We start from the raw sequence: 20,018 nt of genomic DNA on the forward strand, positions 1-20,018 counted from the left end.
CCCCAGTGCACAGATGGTTTGCTCTTAGAAAAACAAGTAAAAATGTGGTCCATTTGGTTAAAATAAGCCTCCCTGTTGGGGGGAATTACAGGACAATAGAGTAGAAATCTGTTAACCACATAACCCATAATCACTGTAAAGCAAGGAGATAATAGAGCTCTTTGTCCAGTCTTTTTTCCAGTCTGCTTTTCACTGTGTCACACTGTCATGTATGAACATCCTTTCTGCAGGGAGACCCTGCCTTCTTTGGTAGGGGAGAGTTTTGCCATGAGGTCTCTAGACATATCAGTGTTTCTTGCCTGGCTTTCACGGGGGCTTTGGGTGGATTGACACAGCACTGAACAGGAGGGATTCAGCTCTGTTTTATGAACACAGACACGGCTGGGTGGGGCCTGGGTTCCCCACAGCTCAGGAGTGTGCAGCTCATCTGCAGCCTGGGGCAAACTGAGAGGCTGTTCTTTGCTCACTGTGTCCCTTAGCTGGTTTATGGAAGGACAAAGAGAAGGTAACAGAAATTAATGCTACAAGCTCCTCTCCACAGCTGAAATGGCAGAGTGGCAGCCAGGGAGATCACTGGGAGAGCTGACACAAAGCTGGCACCCCATGCCCAGACCTTTAAGACTATGAGAGACAAATGAAGTCCTGAGAGAGCCTTGAGGTATTTTCTAGCTTAAACCATGGTCTTGCTCAGTCATAAATGGACTTAAAACTTGAGAAAATCCCAGTAGCCAGAGCACTCTGTGAATGTGAAAACATGGGCCTCACGTGGCGGGGCCGTGGCCAGGGCGCTCAGAGCATTGGGGTGTGAGCCAGACACAGACAGGCTGATGGAGCAAACACCTGACAGATCCCAGAAAACAGCTGGATGGAAAAAGGACAAGTGAGATGATCCTCTCTCACACCAACTTGGCAACAACCCAAGTTCCCAGCATGATCTCAATCCAGGCACCTGCCAGGGCTGTGTGAGGCTCAGCAGACCCAGCCTGCAGCGTCCCCTCTCCTCTGCACTGCAGACAAGCCTGAGCACCAACCTGTGGCCATGGGGTCGCAGGCTCTGCGAGTGTAAAGGTCTCTTCAAGGCAAGGAACAAATCCTCAGATAGTCCATGATGTCACCTCAGGACGTGGACGTTCAACCAACAAAAACCCAGGCACTTGCAGATAAGTCACAAATCAGAGAATGTTTTGATGAGAAAAATAAGGCCCCGTCAGGAAACAAAAATGTTTTTAAGCGCTGGAGCAAATGCAAAGTAACTGTTCAAATGGCTCTTCAGACCTTTGTACCTGCAGTAAGGAGCACCTGCTCCCCCTCCTCTTTTCTGCACCAGAAAAATATCCAGTGGTGCCAAGTCAGTAGCTACAAAATTGCAAGAATAATTCCCTAAGGAGTTACCAAAGGACCTTCATGAGGCCTTTTAAGGACATGAGAGGTTAGTTATTTCCATTGGCAAAAGGAAGGAGAACATGATAAGAAGAAATCTTTTTTTGTTGTGGCAATTTGATCCCAGTAATAATTCCTGAAAGATACACTGGAGACCAGACTTCCATAGGATAATAAATGGTCATTTCATATCAAGAACACAAACATTTTCCTGTATGAGACAGATAATTGCACTGATTGAGTTAGGGCAGAGATAAGTAGACAGGACAGAAGGATAGATGTTAGAAGCACTTGTGCCTCAAAGTTAACTGCTAATTGCCAAAAATGAGGGAATAATAGAAAAGCCGTGGTGACAACTGCTCAAAAGAGCAAGACAGTGAAGTCGCTGGAGTCTTCTCTGCAGCTGTTTTGGGAACATCAGAGCAGTAGAGGCAAGTCAATAAACTGTATTCATGTGGAAGAAGGGAGGAGAAAGGTCTGACAGGTCCCCAAAACAAGGGGCAGGTTACCCTGGTGTTGCCCATCTCTGTCCTGTTGAGTCTCCTCAAGTTCATGTGGAAGCTGCTGAGATCCAGCAAATCATTTGCAGGCTTCAAATGAGACAGTTTTGCACATCAGCTTGTGGAAGAGGCTGCCAAGAACAACACTCTGGCTCTGGGATTTACATACATATCAAACCATTTATAACACACCCCTGTGTATGAGTGAGTGGGTGCCAGGGGAGCAGGTACCACATCTGGTTCTCATGCCAATGTTCTTCTGATGGCACTGGGAAGAATGGGAGGTATTTTGGGCAAAACTTGGGTATTCAAATAGGAATAAGAGGATATTCAAGGTCAGGAGAGAGCATGAGCCCATCTATGATAGCAGATCAAGCTCAGGGGCTTTACAGCCAGCCCAGCTGTGGCTGCAGTGTGTGTCAGACCCTGAGCAGTGTCTGTGTCCTTTGAGGGCCAGGAGCGCCCAGAAGGCCACAGCCCCTTTGTGCTGCAGCTGCCCTGGCCGTGCCGCCCTGGGCTCTGGTCTGAGGAGTGAGACACAGCCTGTCTAGACTGCACGTGCAGGATCAGCCTCTGCCCGGGGACTTGCATGGCAATGCTTCTCAGAGGCAAGATTATATTCTCTGTGTTGCTCAGTAGCAGCGGCTCCATCCCAGGAGGACCCTGGTGGGGGCAGCTGAATTCCTGCGGGAAGGCTCCGGGATTCCCTCGATGTGTGGGAGCTCAGCAGGGCTGCCCAGAGCGGGATCCTGCCACCACAGCCGTCAGCACATGGCCCCTGGGGTGGTTACAGGGGCTGTCACCACCCTCAGCCCCTCTGCCATGTGTTTGTAATCACCCCCATCATTCCAGAGCACAGGGCAGAAGCATCCTGTGCAAATCAGGGCTGCCGGGGTCACCTAATGAATTGGTCACACCCTTTCTCTCCAAGAGAACCCAAGCCCTGGGAGGGACACCGACAGTGTACTGTAGGAAAGGCAAAGGCACTGCAACCATAAACAGCTGAGTCACTTTGTTTTCATAGCACAGCTTTACCCTAAACAACTGAGTCTCAGATGTAGGAGCATCCTGGGATGCAGTGAAATAATTTCAGGATCTTTTCCTTGGTCTCACACTTCTGTCCTTCAGGTCTTACTCAAGAGATACAGGCTGGTCTCCTGCTTCTGCACACACTGGCAGCACACCCACTGTGTCATCTCACTTTCCCTGAGCTTCCCCCATTTATAATCTTTAGTCACAGTAAAAAACCCTTTCTCAGGGCTAGGGAGGCCACCCTAAATGTGAATACAGCACCCAGTGCCAGTACAGTCCCAGCAATGCTTTTGCAATTCAGATGGAGGACATTTTTTTTCCTAAAGCTTTAGGGAAGTCAGTGCTTAAGAAACACAACAGCAGGACACCATTCCCATCTGCTTCCCTTCCTACTTGTATAGGAGAAGGATGACTAAACATGACATGTGGCCCCTGGGATGGTATCACGACATATCAGCCATGCCAACCTCATCACATGTGTCCCCACATAGTGCTCAGCTGAGAAGAAGAGGGTTCTGAGCCTCAGCTGTTTCTTGGCTTTTCCACAGGATTTGTAAGGTTGTCCCCATTAGCAGAACTTGTTGCTAAGGTCATGCATGTGATTTTATTGAGCTCTGCCATCACCCTCTTGTTGCTGCAGCCCTGGCTGAGTGAGCTCATGTCCCAGGTAGCTGTGTGGTGAGGACTGGTGAGTCATGTGGCACTTAGTGCCATGGTCTGGTAACCACGGTGGCGGTGGATCAAGGGCTGGACTTGATGATCTCACAGGTCCTTTCCAACCCGTCTGATTCTGTGATTCTGTGATTCTGTGATCCACATGGGGGCTGGTGAGAGCTGGGAGGAAGGGCAGCCCTGCAGCCAACAGAGCCTGGCTACCAGTAGTGACATGCAGGCCCCTTCCTGACGTGGCACACAAATATCACCCTGGCACCTGAAGCCCTTCTGTGGCACCTGCCCCTTGCCGTGGACCTCAGACACACTGCTTTGGGGGCCCAGCAGTGCCTGTCCAGCACGGAGAACCACCCAGCAGTGCCCATCCCTGTGCCCTGGGCTTGTCCCACAGCACCTGGACATCTCCATGATCAGGGGACTGTCTCACTGCCCAGCCAAATCCCAGCAGGACAGTGTAGGCAGAGGTCACCCCGAGGGCAGAACAGGAGAGTGTGTGGTTCTGCTGCTGGTGCAGACAGAGCAGGTACCTGGTGACGTGTTGTCTTACCAGGAAAGGTAGGAGACACTGCTCAGGACACATTAAATACATGCTCCAGTTAATTTATGTGACCTGGCACTCTGAAAACTAATAAAACCAGTTTATACTTTAGCTTCCACATGATTAATGGCAAAGCTCTCCATCATATATCACAGACCATGCCCTAGCTGGGACAAAAATATACGGATTATGGGAGAAATTAGGAGTTAACAAAACAGCTGTTAACTGAGCTAGAAATACTCTCCCTCAGTCCCACTGTAAATCAGAAAATCACCCTGTGACAGTTCTCCCTGCCTGCATGTTGGACTGTTCAGAGCAGGACAAGCAGACAAGAGCAAGAGGGTTCCCCTCTCCCAGGTCTCAGTGCGAGATGCGGTTGGACTCATGTTATCCATGGTATCCATATCCCTGTCCTCCGAGAGCTTCTCACCTCAGCAGGGAAAAACAGTGGCACCAAGCTGGTGAGTGTCTTTCCTGTGTTCAAGGGGCAGGCTGGCTCTCTCTGGCCTGCAGTTTGGTGTGTAACTCTCAGAAGGCAGTTCACTTGCTGATTTTATGTGCTTCCAAGGATGGGAAGCTTTCTTTGGAAAGGGAGCTTCCCTCTCAGCATAGGCAGGATACAAAGTGCCAAAGTTAAATTAGAAGTGTTGTGGTAAAGGTCACTCCGGACAGATGCAGGTTTCCAGGAGGGAAGGGTGGGCTGGCTCAGAGCAGGTTTGCATGAGCTGGTTCTCACTGGTCTCACGGTGCCCATCTCGTTGAGCACGTCCAGCTCAGGCAGCTTCACAAAAGCTGCCTTCTTGCCCCTTTCCAAATAGGCTTATTTCCTGACCCAGGCAACATCACTGGGGCAGCAAGAAAAAACACTGGCAAACAGGCACATCCTTTGCCTGATCCTCAGAGGGACAGAGGCAGACCTTGCCCAGCAGGATGTGGGAGCCAGGGCACTGCGGTTGGTCACCTGCCACCAGCAGAAACAAAACAAGAACGATGCTTCACCAGGGTGAAAAATAAAATAGAGAGTAACAAGGGTATTTATGTCATTTCCTGATGGGCCATCGTAGAGCATGATAACAGGATGGGGTCCACTGTCAGTTCCTGGATAGTTCAGGCTATTTCCCATAACCCCAGTGACTGAGCAGTGCCGCCAGGGGAGCTGGAGCTGTGGTGCATCCTGCTTCCCCACACACACACCTGGTCCATGCAGGAAGTGAGGGACCATCCCAGAGGGGTTGGGTGTGCCCTATGAACCACAGGCCTTTCACTGGCTTTGCAAGAGAGTCAAGAGCAAGTAAAAACATCCAGTTTGTGAAGTATTTGCTCTTCCAAAGTGCCTGGAGACCCTGGTTCCCACCCACTGCCTTGCTGGTGAGGGAGACAGCACTGAGTTCAACCACAGCTCCACCAAAGCCTGTCTCTTGCCTCCAACAGTGGCCAATGCCTGGGGAAGAGCAGGGCAAGCTTGCACCATAAACACCCCTACTGCTCAACAGTCTGTGGCTCGCATCACTCTAAATTCCTGACCCAGAGGTTATTGTTGTGTAAACTGCAGGTTTTCCACTTGAAGGGCTGCTTAGACTTTTGGGGGTTGCTGTGCCTGGGGAAGGTTTGCAGAAGGGAGCCCCATTTGCTGGTCATGGGCAAAGGCAACTTTTGTGGTCTGTGGACAATGAAAACAGCTACAGAGAAAGCTGGTCCTTCACATCCACATCATCTTAGGAGCAAATGACAAGATTGTTACCACATCTGTGACCAGAGGTGGTCCAAAGAGCATCAATCAGGTGACAGGCAAGGTTTCAAATACCTGCCCATATCTAGCAGGGAATTTACAAGCTCTTATTTTCCAGACCTATTACCCTAGTTGTCTTTTTGCAGTACTTTGATGGCAGAGAGCTGCAGCCCTGTTCAGTTCAGCTACACCAGCAGCCCTGAGCTTGGCTGTGTTGGCAGTTCTGACCCTGCAAAAGGATTTCCATCCCTTTGAGAGACAGACATTTTTTGCCTCGTATGTGATGTAAAATCAGTCTCATAATGCAAGTACAATCTGTCATAATCTCTTGGTGCTCGGTGCCTGTTTCGGAGCCAGCTGCAGCTGTCACAGCCTAATGCTCCCTGCTTAGGGCCCGTGTGTGCACAGCTGGCTCGGCCTCAGCACCTGCCCTCGGCCCTCAGGGTGAGCTGGGATCCCCCTCTGGGCTCTGGGCGCTGGGACTTGACTGCTGGTTTTATTTTGAAACCCCCCGTTAAAAGCGCGCCGAGGGGAGGGTGCCCTGTTCCGAGACAGCCTGGTTGGATTATTGGGGCTTAGAGAGCAAAGTGTCAGGTTTGTGTTTAATGAATATCTCCATCAATCATCCTGGCTGCCCATGGAGTAATTACCTTGCAGAGCCCACAGTGGCAGGTAGAGCACTTGGCTGGGGACACACAGCAGACTTTATTAGAAGCCCTGCTGTTACACTTGTTGTTATTATCACTTGCTTTCGATTCCATTCGTGCTCGGTGCTTTGCAATAGCTGGCTGGTTATTCCCTCCTGGGCTGCTGCAGCAGGTACCTTACCCTGCTGTGGTGGCACAGGGAGGTGCTCCCCCAGCCTCTGGGGCACACAAACAACACTTGCCAGAGGTGTGGGTTGTCTCCCCAGCTGATGCTGTCTTTGATGAAGTGCAAGCCAAAAGCACTCGGTTTGTGTCCTGACTCGGCTGCACTGCCTTGGAGTCTTCTGTGCTCACACACCCACAGCAGGGTATAGCCAGCTCTGAGAGACTCTCAGGAGCTGCAAGGGAGACAAGCTAGGCTCATTTTGTAAGGCTAATGGTTAAACTAACCCAAGTTCATTCCCTTTGTAAGCTCCAGTACCTGCAGTCATCTCAGCAATGACTTTGGCCCCTTTCACCTCTGCCATTGCTGGCCTTTATCCCTAAGCTTCAGTAGGATGAAGCTATGGGCTTTAAAGGACTTTACAAGTTCGCTTTACAAGCTCCATAAAATTACAGATTCTCCCTCCCCACTGCAGAAGTACCTTGTAAAACATGTCCTGTATTGTTTCAGTCTGACAGGTCAGGCTGCAAAAGCAAGACAGCATCAATGGAGGGAGTGCATCTGGTACCCAGCAGAGTCTCTGGCTGGGAGAGGAGAAAGCATGAGGGGGTCATGGTCAGCAGCAAGTAAAAATAATGCTCTGCCTTGTGCTGTGGGAAAGCCCAAGGGCTCATCCCACCTTCTGTTTCTCCCTCTTACTGAGCAGCTGTTTGCATGGTACATTTTGTTCAAGCTGTACCTGGGACCGTGTGGCTTGATCTCAGCTGAGCACCTGGCATGGAGAATACTGCAGTGACCCTGCACAGCAACTGCCTGGCACTAACCCGACACCAGGGCAGTAATCCACAAAGCTCCTGCTGCTGATTGTGTGCCAGAGGTCTGCAGAGGTCGTGCTCTTCATCTTTGTGTGTTTGGGCTGCCTTGAACAGCATTAGAAAACGAGCAGCAAGTTTTCTCTTTCCAGTACAAAACTCAGCTGGCTCTGAGCAGGGACTTCTGATGGAAAGTGGGACAGGGAAGGGCCCGGGGTCTGTATCTTGTTTTCAAGGCTGGATAATGTGAGGGGCTAGGGAGGATGGGGTGTCAGGGCTTGGGTTCAAGCCCAGCTTTATTCCATCCCACAGCCACACAAGCCTTTCGCAGATGGACAGCACGTTTTCCTAAGAGCTTATCACTCTCAGCCTCCTCAGCACATTCTTGCCCTGCAGCTTCCCGACTCCAACAGCTCCTATCAGCCTCTGCCCCTTTCCTTCCCCAGAAAACCTCCTTCTGCTGGGCTCTGCCTGGCCCCAGGCTCAGGGATGAAGTTCATCCCAAGCAGAGGCAGCATGTGCCTCCAGCAGGCAGGACCCTGCAGGGCTGCATCCCACAGGGCTTCATCCCACAGAGCTTCATCCCACAGAGCTTCATCCCACAGAGCTTCATCCCACAGGGCTTCATCCCACAGAGCTTCATCCCACAGAGCTTCATCCCACAGGGCTCCATCCCACAGGGCTCCATCCCACAGGGCTTCATCCCACAGGGCTCCATCCCACAGGGCTCCATCCCACAGGGCTCCATCCCACAGGGCTTCATCCCACAGGGCTCCATCCCACAGGGCTGGATCCCACAGTCCCACTCCGGCATGGCTGTGTGTCTGCAGGCTCCCTGATGGCTACTGGCCCTTCCAACTAACTTCTTAAATCTGCAATGGCAGTGCCAATGTAGCTGTGATATTTTTTAGATGTTCAAGAGGACAAAGTTGATAAATGATTCCCCTGCTCACCCTTCTGCTAACTTTGGACACAAACTGTTTACAAACAGCTGTTGTAACATCCCTGAGGTCCAAAGGAAAATTCTCTGATACAAAGAAAAAGATCTTAGCGTGGACTATGTCCAGGAATTTCACCAACAGAGCCAAGAGCTTATTCAGATGTTTCTCTTCTGGGCTCTGGGTTACTCAGGTCCGTGGAGATGAGAGGGTTTCTGGTTCACAGCAGCTGTGGCTGGAGCAGGGTGCAGTGTGGCCTGGTGTGGGGCACTGCCCAGAGGATGTTGGCCTTGGGGGGACAGCCAGGGCAGGTCCAGCCCGGCTGCAGGGGCTCCCGTGGCAGCAGCAGCACCACTGTCCCGGTGCTGTCCCGGTGACTGCTCCTTGGCCCAGCCCTGAGCTGCAGAGCTGTCTCTGCTCCTGCCATCACACCCTGGGCAGGGCCAGTGTGGCCCATGGTCCCCGGGATGTCACCAGGAGTCCTGTGACCAGCTCTGCTGGCAGCACAGTTGGGCTGGCCATGTTGTGCTGCACTGAGGTGGGCACAGGGTCAGTGTGGGTGCTGCTGCCTCCCTCCTCCCCGTGGGCAGCACACTCACTCCTCAGTGCCTCCTAAGAGTGGCACATAAGGGTTTCATTCCCACTGTATTTAAAAGAGAAACCCTCTTGTTTTCTTGTCCCTTTATTTGACACATTTCCCCTCTCGGTGCCTGACTGTATTCCCTTTCCATCAGCAGGGCTGGCACGAGGAGCTGCTTTCTCGCCCTGCAGAAAACCATTGCCCAGCCACACAACGGGGAAAAAATAGCTTGTGAAAAAAAGGCAATCAGATCCCTCAAGCAAAAGTGTTTTTTTTTTTTTAAAGAGTCCCCCCTTTCTGGAAGCAGTTTCCTGCTTTTCTAATTGGTGTTTCTGAAGGGAGAGAAAGAGGTCCCTGTTCCAGGGGTATTAAGCCCTTTAAAGATGCTTTAACTAACAAAGCAAAGATTAGAGAACACGGATCAGATGTTTTTCCTATCAAAGCCTTTTCTTTCTTTCCTTTTTTTTCCCCCACTGTGGATGTTTTGAGTCTCCTCTGGGCCGGGCTTCATTAAGGCTGTTAACTTCGTAGTGCTGATGTCTCTTTGCCCAGCTCACAGTTTGGGTGGCCTGAACTAAAATCTCCCAAAGGGCTTATTACAGGTGGTAGGCAGACAGGGCTGGAGCCTGGGCCACACCACATATCCCTGAGAGAAATGTGTTTCCCTGACCAAAAAAGCACAATATTATATTCTTAAAACATTCCAGCCCCGTCTGGGTGTTCTCTGCATGCATTCCTGTACGTGGGATTATTATTGTAGAGAATTTATAAAGTCATTCATTTCTCTGGAAGTGTATGACATGGGTTTTGGTTGAATGGGCCCAGTGCAAACTTAGAGCCATGTGGTGCTATAAAAACACAACAGTAAATAAATCAGCAGGGAGAATTTACACTTCAGCCTTCTGATTGTTTTTACATTCAGAGGCTCAGACTCAGAGCCAGAGTGTAAAATAAATACCTGTAGCACCGAAAATGCAGCGTCACACTCGCCTTCTAGAGATCACATCAGCAAAGCCAGGATACGTGCAAAGCAAGGGTGTTTACAGGGAGCTTGTGGTGACCTTTTTTTCTTTGGCTGCTTCCTATTTTTCTTGGTGATACCTCAGATCTTTATTATGGCATTGTCAGTCCTGGTGCTCCTGTGAGTGAAGGTTTGCGTCAGGCCTTTGAGGTTCAAGTGCTCGATTTTTTTTTCCTGGGGGTTATTTTTATCACTGCTCCTTAGAGAAAAAAAAAAGAAATCACTCCAGGCTGAAGCTTGCCAGCTCCTGGATGTTACCAGGAGGAAATCACGCTTTTCATCTGTGAAAAACAGGCGTGAAAGGAGCCAGGAGATGGATGTCCAGGTTCTGTGCTTCCTGGTCCTGCCACTGCACGGGAGCTCAGGGTGCAAGAGCCAAGGCCTGGGAAGGAGCTGTGTGGGTTGAGGCCTCTCAAACCTGCCTTTGGTGGGAGCCTGAAGGGGATCTCCTCAGCACACTGACAAGGTGACCCTGAAATGTAGTGCTCCTCAATCAGGGGAATTTCTGCTGCACTTGTCCCTGCATAACGTGAGGGTGTCACTGAGCTGCAGTCTCACCCACGGAGAGACAAAGGGTGAAATCATCTTTGATGGCATCAAACTGTGTTTGGAAAACCAAAGCTGTTCTGTGGCAAGTGGAACTTTCCTGTACTGAAGTAAACCTTTTCTGGGCACAGAAATGGGTCACAAATCCTGTGAGGCTGTAAAACCACCCCTGGGTTAACCTTCTCCCCGGGAGCCCCCCTGCGTACCCCAGGTTGCTCCGGTTGAATTCTCTGCTGACCATTGCACAAAAACAGATTTTTGCTTTCCTGCCAGAAAAGCACTGGGGTTATTTACCACCTCAGAGCTGGGGCCACTGCCAGCTCCGATGGTCCATTTCCCATCAGCAGTTGGGATCTGTGGCCCCACCCGTGTCTCCTCCAGGAGCGATCCGTGAGAACACCCGATTGTACCTGTTGGGCTGGAATCACCTCTTCCACTCAAAACACGTGCCAGGGGTGTGTGCCGGCGCCTCTGGGTGACCTGTGGCAGCTCTGTGCTTTTGTAACCCTCTGGCTGCCTCTGCCACACGAGGGGCTCCAGGCAGCCCCCCTGGGGACAGCAGCGATGGCTCTGCTGAGCTTTCCTGCTCCAAGAGCCTGCTGTGAGTTTTGCACACTAGACAAAATACTGCTGCTGGTGAAGCTATCTGAGAGCATAAGAGAATGTGGAATTTGGCTCAGTTAAAGGAATATATTACTGGCATTTGCATTTTCCATGTTTTCTTAGTAAATCAAATCCCTGGTCTAATAAAAGGATGAGAATTAAGATAGGTGGCTCCATGCCCTTAGTAAAAAGAGGTGGTTGCACACATGCACCTCTTGACTCCTGTGCAAGCCTGAATATTCAGGTTAAGACCTTGACAACTTCATTTTGATGGCTGAGATCAGATTTAAGTCTGCAATTCAAATGCACATGCAAAATCATGAACCCAAACCTTGTTTGCAAGAGAGCTCGTCCCCCCGTCACACTGATACTGTGGGTTTTAGTCTCTCTGAAGGTATAGAAACTCTGAAAACTGGAAGCACATCAATCTCAGTGAATGCATTATACAAGTTAGATTCCTGTTATCTTTAATAAGGGATTATTTTTGTTAGCCAGGCAGTAGAGTTATCGGATAGAAAAATGGAAGTATTTTCCTCTGCTGGGTCCCAGAACGCTGCCCTCCAGGAACAGCCCCCCCTCCTCCAAGCCCCATCCCCAAGATCGTCCTCTGCTGTGCATACACTTTTCATGGGTGAGGAAGATTTTGTTGAGTTTTTGGGTAATGGATCCTCTATGCTCACTTGCTCTCTGTTTGGATTGTGAAGGAGCCTTTCTAGCAAAGCAGTATTCAGTGGTGGTCTCCAGGAAAAGGCATTTCTTGCATTAAAAACAATAAAAGGCCCAATGTTTTACAGACAGATGTCCATCAACAGCTGGCGCTGGAGTGGGAAGAGAACACCGGATCTTCTCCATCGTCACAGTGCTGGGGCTATGCACAGCCACTTGTTTATTTAACAAGCTGCATTATTAAACTGGACCTTGGGTTGGGAGTGGAAGCTCAACCCCCTGAAAAGCCACACAGACGCTTTGATCGTTTATCAAGACCTACTTAAGAGACCGTGCACTTCACCAGGGCTGCAGGGAAGGAAAGGGGCCAAGTCTGTGTGTCACCAGCTTTCACCAAGCTGGGCCTTGGACTCAGCCTGGCCCTGACTCAGACGTCTCTGGACTTGGTCTCGTTTGCAGAACCTCGTGGCAGCGTGCCCTGCGAGGAGCACGGGCACAGACGGTGCCACCGTCCCTGTGCCAGGACAAGACTCCACTGCGGGCAGTGCTTGGGGCAGCGATGGCCCTCACCCAGCCTCTCAAATCCCACATGCACTTGGCTTTGAGCCCTTCTCTCTCCCTCTGCTCCCTCACCAGCCAGGCACTGGGTCAAGCTGTGCCAAAGCCCAGAAAGGCTCCCGATGTGCCGGTGACCCCTCGGCAGCACTGCCTCCTGCAGCGGGCACCTGGGCTCAGGCAGCCATGTGCCACCAGTACGTCAGTGCTCTCCACACAGCAGCTGTTCCCAGGACATGGCAACAGCTCCAGCTAGGAAGGGAACATTTTATCCAGCTAAAACTGGACAGCAGTTTAAAGGGGGAAATGTAGTTACCCACACTTCAGTTTGGCCTTGACGTGGCATCTGATATCTCTGTTTGCCATGAGCACCCCTCGTGCCCATGGGAGGCTGTGCAAGCACTCAAGATGAAGAATCCCGTGTCCAAAGATGCCCTGATAATTCCAGGTAGAAGTTGTTAAACCAAGACTTTCAAAATACACTGAACATCTATCATTGTCCCACATTGTACCTATTCTCCCATCATCTGCAGGGAGGGTCTTGTGGGGGAAGCAACATGAGGGTTGTGATGGAACCTGTCCTGGGACAGTGTCACCCCCTGCAAAACTAGCATGAGACCCCTCATTTGGGGCCCTAAATCGCTCCCATTAAGTCTTGTTCTCTTCAGGCACAGCCAGGGTTGCTTTTGTTTGGGCATTTGTCCCCTGGATTTTCTTCCATTACAAAAGTCTCTGGGTAAAGCTGGGGTCAGCTGAGCAGCTCTTTGCTGTGCCCTCCCTGCCAGCCCCTGCTTGCAGGGCCACAGCACATCGCTTCAGGGGAAGGCAGGCTCTGCCCCTCAGCACTGCTGAGCTTTTCCTGCTGGATCCCACAGTAAACCAGAGCCCTTCCCTGATGCTCTCTGCATGCTGGAGGTCACATTTGTCTGGCTCACCCCGTGGGCACTGAGAATCCCTCCAGATCCTCCCGGACTCACTGAGCCAAAAACCTGCTCTCAGTGACAGCAGCACTCGGCCCAGCCGCCCTCACCAGAGCAGGCTGTGCCCCTGGAATCTGACACTTGGGCTGGGTGGCATCGCTCTGGCCACCTGCTACAGCTCCCCTGGCTCATGGACCGGGCGAGGCGGGCGATGCCCAGGCTGCCGTGGGGATGGAGGCGCTCTGTGCCCACCTCGTGCCTTGGACAGAAGATTTTGCAAGGAGGCAGGTTTTCAGTAAAGGAGCACAGAGCTGATTCTGTTGCCAGGCCAAAAGGGAGGTTTGGACAGGCCTTTGGTCTCGGAGTAACCGTGGAGAAAAGCTGTCCTGTGCCAAGATCTCTGCACACAGCGAGACAGGGAACGGGCACTCCCTGAGTCGAGCGTGTGGTGCTGCCTGCACTCACGGGCAGAGCCTCCTGCCTCTGCTGGCACAGCACAGCCCCTCACTCAGAGCAGACAGAACTCCTGTAGGTTCATCAGAGCATGAAATAAGGAGAAATTGCTAAAGCTGGCATTGAAATACAAGTGCTCTCAGCACAGCAACACCAGGAAAGACAGTTTCTGTGGATTATTTTGCAATGACTGCATACTTTGATTGTTTCAAAGAGATTTTACATTTAATTTTTTTCTACTTAGCCAATTTATTCTTTGTCCTTGTTTTCAAGAAGTCTAAAATCACTACAGCACAACCCAGCCACTGGGCTGAAAATGTGATATTCCCAAAGCTGTTATGTAGTCTTAGGTATTTTGGACTCTACTCCTGACAGAAGTAACAAAAACAAACACTTGGAACACATATGTAATTTTAACTAGAAGCCAATCTAAGTTTTAGGACCATAAACAGCATAATCATTATTTACACTTGACTAACTTGTATTTCAGTGAAACCTAAAACTTTCTGTTGTGTGCTCACAAAGGTTATCATTTCAGGTTGGCCACAAAATGCTTCTGCTAAAGAAAGAAAATGGAAAATAGGAAATTCAGACTCTGATAGTGCACCAAGGCAGAATAATTCAGCATTGCATATGAAGCTTGTGTTTACTCACTCTGAGGCTGAAGTTAATCCTATCCCATAGATCAGCTGCTGTACTGGAAAGGTTGCACTGGACAATTCAGTTTATTGGATTAACTGTGTGTGGAGAGCCACCAGCCCCATTCTTGGGAATTTCCATTGTTCAGCTCTAGACCTGCGTCACACTTCCTTACAGCCCCGTATTTCTCTTTCTGTGGTTTTATTCTTGATTAATAACCCTCAGAATATATTTGGTCTGGTGAGCAGCAGGCACTTGGCACTGTTTCACCCCTCACAGGTTCTTTCTGCTGGTGGCAGGGACTTGGAGAGCTGCTCAAAGGGACAGGCCTGTTCCCAGGATGTGCTACAGCTCCAGGTGGGACACCCTGGGGGGAAAGGGGCTTCCCAGCAGCAAAAGGCTGAGAATGGACATGGGATCTGACACCATCAACACACGCGTTCCCTCCCATCAGCTGAGCTGCTGGAGTGGCTTTTCACAGTTGTGCTGCACTGGAGTTAATGCACTTCAGCTGCGCTCTGGAGAAATGCAGCTTCTTGGCTGATGTTTCCAGAACAGACTGAACAGCGTCAGTCCCACTGAGAGTCAGGGAGAGATACACTCTTGGTGCATATTCAAGAGAGTGCAAGCATTTTGGCAGTCTGCATCACAGCCAGAAGTGTGGAAGGGTTCCTATGAAATGCAGATAGTGCCTAGTGAAACTAATAAACCGGTCATGAGGTCAGGACCAGTATTGCTGTGATTTATTCATCTTCACTGGTCTTTGTTTTCTCTCTCTCTCTCACTGACCAGTGTCTGGATACCTTCAGGTGGCAAACCTGTGGATACTCAGCAAGCATGCACTTAAACACTTTCTCACCTTTGAAAATGGGACTCCACCTCCTACATCCCCACGGTCCTGGTGGGAAGTAACCTGTCATAAGCAGAGCCCCTGAGTCTGCATGGAAATCAGTGCAGCTCCACTGACTCCTGGCAGCTTCAGCACCTCCATCAGCTGTCCCATATCGTAAGCAATTGAATTATCATCACTTCTTCTGTAAAGCATTCAATGGCACAGCCAGACACGTGGATCTGTGAGAGTTTATCACTGCATGCTCTCTACACACTTCTTCCTCTCTGGTTTCCAAAGACCTTGCTGAGGAGCTGCACCTCAGAGAGCCCTGCAGTGCCCGGCCCTGCTGGGAGGTGTGTTTGGGGCTTTTCCCAGAGGCTGAGCTGTTAGAGGGGATATGGCCTGGGCTTGGCCTCCTGCAGACTCACATTTCCATCAGCAGACACAGGCTGCTGCAGACTCCTTGAAGCTCCAGGCAGATTTCCCGAGTGCTGCTGAGCTCTCACATAGCAGAGTGATGCCACACAGGGGTGCTAAAACTTCTTCTATAAAACATCTTCTTCCAAACCCTGTTGTTGGGCTGTGGGAACCTACTCTTCTGTCTGGAGGGCAGAGCCAGCAAAGCCACTCCAGGGAGGCTGCCCCTGACCACCCAGGGCCTGCCTTAGCCCCAGATCTGCAAAATGATCCGATACCTCTTAGACCACAAAAGTAGAAATAAGATGATTAGTGGGGCAAAGCAGGCTTAAAAGGGATGGGAGGAGATTTGCTTTTCTCATGAAGCCGTGGTTAGAAATCTCTTTGGATAAAAGAAATCTTAAGTCAGTTAAACCACTTGTGAACAAATGCAGGTCTTGTGCAGTTGTTTCAGAGGACAAACTCAAGCCAGACAGGGGATTTTCCTATCTTAGAGCACTAATAATCCAACAGCAAGTGCTGTCTGGTTGTGAATAAGCCAGTCTACAATATTGCATATACAATATGTCGAATAACTCGCACTCTGATATGGCTCAGGGGTCTATTACGTGGATCCCTTACAGTGTAGGGCTGGACACTTCATCACCTCCTCATGGGGTGAATTCACCTCCTCATGGCTGCACCAGCTGAGGGTCTGTGTCACCCACTGTGACGCTCATGCTTGCTGCCACGGAAGGACAGATGTGTTTTTCCAGCAGCAGGGAGTGCCAGCAGGAGCACTGCAGCCTGAGGGACCCAGCCCTGGCTGTGCTGGGAGCCGGGCTGGCCCTGGAGGCACCGCAGCCGCCCCGTGCCCGCAGTAACGCGAGCCCTCGATGGCTGCAGCCACGGACAAATAGTCATAAATAAGCAGCAAAGCACTGGGGCTTGACAAGCCTTGAGCATCCCCAGGGATTTGTAATGGGATATGGAGGTTTTCACCTCCTGGTCTCTGGTTCACATTTCAAATCCAGCCCTGCTCCAAAGTGACCAAAGGTCATTGCCAGGCTCAGTCGCCCGTGTGAAGACATAAATGGCCTCATTTCTCTAATTCCTGAAGCGAGGCTGGGGGGAGGACTGGATTTGTTTGGTTTTATGATCCTGGTGGAACAGCCCGACAGCAAAGGCTCTCTGTGAGCCTCTCTGTGCAGGCCCCATCCTGGCTGTGTCTGGTGCCTGGACACCTCCCCAGCAGCTCCCAGGCACTGCCTTGCTCCCAGCCATGGGGCACAGAGGGACTGGCCTTACTCACACCTCATTTTACTGCTTCCAAATAGAAAGCTAAGCAAAAGTGTGTATTTTTGGGGTGTCCTCTGTACAGGGCCTGGGAGATTTGCAGAGGTTGCTACAAGTGTGAAACTCCACTGTTTAAGCACAGATCTTCAGCCCTGTCCCCAGAGCTTGGTCTTGGTCCCTGTGGCCCAGATGTCACGGGAGGGTGACAAACGGGTCCTTCTAACCAAACTTTGCATAAAAGGCAATTGCAGTGGTGGAGTTGCCAGCTGCAGCCTTACCCCGTGGTTAGTCCTGGAGAGCCTGGGCATGGACCATGTGGGCTTTGATTTTCTTAGTGACTTGTCTCTTCCCACAAGCTGGGAACAGAGAAAGGGCATCTGTGCCCCCTGCTCTGTCCCAGTTTCACTCTGTTGGCAGGGAGGTGGCTGGGTCTGGGCTATCCCTGCCTGGGCACCCCTGCAGGACCACCGTGCCGGTGCTCCCGTCCTGCCCTGGGCCTTTGCAGCGGCCCCCCAGCCCACACATTTCTCATACTAGTCAGCAGGGGATAGGGTTCATTTTCCCTCTGTGGTGATCACCAGAGCAGCTCGGGGCCAACACACGGACCTGCAGAGGTTTGGAGCTTGTTCTGGATTCCCAGGCACGGAGGTGTTGTATAAATATCCCTTATTATTACGGTGCTCTATTAATAACCACCTTGGGGAACAATGAGAGCATGCAGCAGCTTTGGTCACCCGATGCCAACCAGCCAAGCCTCCTCGGGGCCATGGGACATTCCCAGAAAAGCATCTATTTGGGGAAGCATAGCATTTGCACGCAAGCCCAGGGGATGCCCAAGGCTCTGGAGGAGGCCAGGCCATGGCCTGTGCTCCTGGAGACGTGCTGTCTGGGAGCACGGGCGCTCCCCGCCGTCCTGGGCCCTCCCCACACCAAGCATGGGGAGGTGTCGGGGCCTGGCCATGGACCTCTCCTCTCCCCCAGCCAGGGATGCACCAGGGCTGCAGCTCAGGAACCCGGCTCTGCCTGTCCTCTTCCCCCAGCTGTGCCAGAGGGGCAGGGCAGGAAGGGAAGGAACATGGCTTGTGGGAAATTTGGTTCTGCCCAGACACTTTGGTTGCAGCTCTTGCAAAATTTGATGACTGTTCTTAGGGACATGTCCCGGGGATTGTCACGGCCGTCATGGATATTGTCATCGATGTAAATGGTTCAGGATGAGACAGCCTTTGGGCAGCCTTGATGCTCAATCAGAAGGCATTTTGGGAGAGAGATGGAAATTAAAGAGGCTAATAGAATGACCAATATGTGTCTTTCTGCAACCCACTGCTTCCCACTTGGGACAGAGACAGAGAGCTCACTGGGGACTCCCTGCCAGCCTTCGCTGCTGCGCGTGCACCCAGCGTGTCCAGGTAGAGGGAGACATCCCTCCTTGTCCTGCTGGGGACAGGGCAGAAGGGTTCCACAAAGCATGAGGAGGAAAATGAAACAAAGGAGCCCAACACTTGTTTCTCCAGGAGAGGCACGAGGGAGCCTCGCTCCTGCTGGGTGTTGTGGTCCCTGCTTGGGATCCTGCCAGGTTCACCAGGGAAAATGGTACTGGGTTTTTTTCACATTGTTCCTGATGGCTGGGCACTTCCTGAGTCTTTCCACTGAGGTGGGGAAGGGGAACGAGAGGAAAACAGAACCTTTTTTTATTTTCCTTCCTTTTGCAGTATCTCTGTGATCACAAAAAGCCATATTGCGCTGATTTTCCTGCCTCCGTTCACACAGGCATTTTACAAGGGCACAGGAATTCCTCTATGAGGGACACGGGCTCTTCTGATGCCCTGCTGCCAGCACGGTGCCTCCCTGGTCCCCGAGCTGCCAACTCACCAGTTCCTGCTCTCAGGAGCTTGGGATGCAGTGCTGGGCCCCACATCCCACCTGCTGCCCCGGCCTGTGGGGGCAGAGGCAGGGAGCAGAAGCAAGCCCAGGGCCCGCAGCCCCGGGTCTCTGCAGGGGCAGAGGTGGGAATGCAGAGGGGCAGCGGAGGCTGCACCCCAGGGCAGTGACTCACCAGGCCCGCAGGGTCAGGAAGTGCTGTCCCTGTGGGGTCGGGGAACAAGATAGTGCTGAGAACCAGCAGAACTCACCAGACACCACTTGCAGCTGCTGTAGCTGCAGATCTCCTGTTTTCATAAACTCTGCACTGATCTACCCAGCTAAGGAGAGAGGTCTAAAAATGTGAAGGGAAGTAAAGGCTGCAGAGATTTGTGCTGTCTATTCATGACTGAGTCACTCAGCAGCCTTATAAAGAAGTTGCAGAGCTCAGCAGGTACCCAAGGGGACTTTCTGTGTGATGTGAAGATGAAAAATCTCTCTGTTCATCACTTCTGGAAAAACAGACGTTTTGCTTAACCTGAGTTCTTGCAGGGCCTCAGCAGGAGCGCAGCCCCACCCTCGGTGCAGGCAGGATGCAGCAGGGATGGTGTCATTCACAGGACAGTGTGTGTGACCACGGTGGTTCCCTCTTGTCATGGTGCAGTTTGCCAGCGAGGGAAAGCCGGTGACCCCGGGGCTGTTTGAGCAGGTCTGGGCTGGAACAGGCCTTCTTGCCCCAAGCATGATCAGCACCCTGAGCTAAGCAAGAGGACCCAGCTCCAAGCATCCACCACCCCCTAATTCCTCTCTGGTTCAGCTTTCACGTGATTTCCCTTAGTAAGGACATTCTTTTTCTCTTTACCAACTGCGAAGCTGGGGAAACCTAATGCCAGTATTAAGAAAATACTTTTCAAATTATCCTTTAGTTCCAACAGCTTAATGTCCTTACACATGCTTAGTGTGGAGTTTCAGCCTCCTGTGTCTGCAGTGGGACAGCCCACCCTGGGGGAGCACAGGACCCCTTTCATGTGGATATGTGGTCCCCTGGCCAGCTGCAGGGAGGAGAGGCCACGTGGGGCATCGGGCCCTCCCAGGAGCAGTCCCCTCGGAAGGGCTGAGCACCCAGAGCTGGTTAGGGTTTCGGGCTGCATCTCCCCTTGTTGGCACAGATGCAATGGGTGCAGTGATCCCTTTCTCCATGGGTGGTGGTGAGGATCTTGAGGGTCTCTGCAGCCCCTGTGCT

Source organism: Lepidothrix coronata, unplaced genomic scaffold (assembly GCF_001604755.1).
Source record: "Lepidothrix coronata isolate B3197 unplaced genomic scaffold, Lepidothrix_coronata-1.0 Scaffold51, whole genome shotgun sequence".
NCBI lineage: Eukaryota > Metazoa > Chordata > Aves > Passeriformes > Pipridae > Lepidothrix > Lepidothrix coronata.